This window comes from Gymnodraco acuticeps, unplaced genomic scaffold (assembly GCF_902827175.1).
Source record: "Gymnodraco acuticeps unplaced genomic scaffold, fGymAcu1.1, whole genome shotgun sequence".
Taxonomy (NCBI): domain Eukaryota; kingdom Metazoa; phylum Chordata; class Actinopteri; order Perciformes; family Bathydraconidae; genus Gymnodraco; species Gymnodraco acuticeps.
Genome location: NW_022990317.1, coordinates 605,001 through 607,787, shown reverse-complemented (window position 1 = coordinate 607,787; position 2,787 = coordinate 605,001).

The following is a 2,787-nucleotide window of genomic DNA, read 5'->3' as shown; positions in this document are numbered from 1 at the left end:
TATCACCCAGTCTGTGTCGATTATTTTCAAATGGTCTTACTTTAGTGTTACTGTTAAACTATTGTCATGCAATAGTGCAGACTCAACTATCAGGAATTTTAGATAAAAAGGTGACCCGAGTCAAAAAGTCATGGTTAAGTCAAATCTATTCTCCTCTGTCATAGGGCTCTTTTCTTCTCAGGAGTGACAGGATCCTCTCTGCTTTAGGAGCGAGGCATTACACATGCTCACTCCCTAGAGGGCACGGGGCCAGATGCTATAAGGCTGTCTGGAACGGATAAGGAATAGTTAAAACAGGAACACACCTGGAATTCTTCGTTCTTGGTTTTCTTAAGGATTCACAAGGCCTCATCATTACCACAGAACAAGTGTTTTCTTAGAGAGAGGTTCAGAAAGATGTTAAGTATTAATGTTTTGTTTTCCAAAGCTGCCAAATGGTTATTTTCATCATCAATTAATCACAAGTTGTTCTGTCTAATAAATATATTGAAATGTCCTAAATGGCACTTCAGTCTCTACTAAACAAAGTTATTACAATATAAATGCTTGGACTAAAATATAAATGGAGTTTTCTTTGAAAATATTATTTTGCAATTAATCAAATGGCCTAATATTTGATCTGGATCTGGACTTGTTTTGAGTAATAACTCCATTATTATTATTAGTATGGTGCATTACCTGCTGCAGCCATATTTGTGACTCAGAAGCAGAGTAGTTTGTTTGACTTCTCTCACAAACAAAGGGTACTTCAAGCACTGAAGTTACCAAAAACTTTACAATGATTTAGTCTTATACGTTTCTCTCTCCTCAACTAGAAGCAACTCTACATACTTCAGCGTGCTTTTCCCATCCAGGGTTTTCCTACACATTGTTGTATTCATGTTGGATTCTAAAGATCACTTTACTGCATTACTTCACCAGTGTTGTCTCATTTTCCAGAAACAACATCAGCCATCAGACAGACTCTGTAAGGTGCTTTAATCACATACAATTCCACACGTTCAAGCTGAAAGCCTGAGAGGGAACAGTTGTGCATGCACCTCACCCCTAATTGCTTTTCGCAGCGCCTGCCCCTCTGCCTCCCAGACGTTGACATATGGAAGGTCGCATTAGACTTCAGCTGCTTTTTAGATAACGCCAATTACAGTCTATGCCTTTCCATGAATCGTTTGAGTGAGTGGCCTTTGTTTGCACAAAATCCAAGTGCAAGGCAAACAAACCCATTTGATGAAGTTAATTATACACCACACACTCGCAGGCAGCCTGCAATTGTTAAGTCTGCTCGTAGCCACTAGAGACAGTTGTGCACTTCCATAGATATAAAAGTTGTATGACTCCAGGAATTGCCACAGGACATACAATACTTGTTAGACGAGTTCTGAAGCCGCTGTGAGGGGAAGAAGTGTGCGTGTGACCCATCTTTGAAACTTCTGAAACACAGTCCTCTCCTGTCTCGTAGTCCCGGAACTCATCTCACTACCTTCTCAGGCAATAATTCCCACAGCAGCTTCATGAAAGATTCATTAAGATTTCCAAGAGTCGTGCCTTTTTTTCCCTCTTTTTTTTGGAGCTGATGCTGAAGGACGCTGTTAAAAGTGTTTTGACAGTCGCTCCAGGAGAAAGCCTGCTTTCAATAACACCTGCAGAGGCAATAACGCTCCCTCGCCTCAATGGGATAGACAGATCTCATCACACAGTGGCCTCAGTTGATATGTATTCCCCTTCTCTGGTGACTCAGGGTGGATTAGAGATGCGGGTGGAGATGGGGAGTTCTCGCCATTTTGAAGGCCTGAGTGTTTGAGAGAAGCTGCCTGTGGAGACTGAAGGAGCAGCGGCCTTAAATGATGGATAAGGAAGATGCCTCTGAATAAATAATGAGGAGTTGTGGGGCTTCCTGGCGGTGCAGCAGGACGTGCAGCAAACCTGAGGTGAAAGGTAAATGTTTACTCTACTACTTTGTACAATCCATGTTCTTTTATAGTGGTTCGAGTCCCAATACAAGTTGTGAGGACTGGTAACTGGAAGATGTTCGGTGCCTTGCTCAAGGGCACCACGGCAGGGCAGGAGGTGAACTGGGACCTCTCCAAGTCCACACTCCATCATTTAGGTCGGATCGGGGACTTGAAACGGCGACCCTACAGCTCCCAGTCCATGCCCCTACTGACTGAGCCACTGCCGGACATACAACATCATTGATTTCAGCTGTTCTTTTATGATTTTTATATTTAGTTTACTCTGTCCTTATGTGTCCAATGTAATCTATTTGTGTTCTTATAGGGTCACGTTTATGCAGCAATGACTCGGGTATAACTCATGACACTGGTATGCACTCTTCTTTAATATTATTTACAGTTGTGATTCAGTATTTTTATCAGCAGGTAGCATGATTGCTGCACAGGAAGGTTCACTGAATTAATACCGCGTGCTCTTTATCTTAATGGTGTTGCATACATTTTATATAAGGGAGGACCGTTATTAAAAAATGTACACTTTATATAATTATATATATTGGCTGTATGTCCCATGTTTATATAAGAGTTCTCGCAATATTAGGTATTAGATCATCATGTTCATTTGATGTTTACCCATTATTTCTCACTACATTTGGAAAAGTCACGTTAAACATTGAATGGGGTCAAATTGAGGGTTAACCACCTTCTGAATATAAGTCCAATATTTCTTTAAATCTATGGCTGTAAAGTTGCTAAATTCTCCACTATTTAATTAAACCAGCTATCGCTTTGTCTGCTGTTAGGTGGGTTTCTATGAGAATGTATGCTATAAACA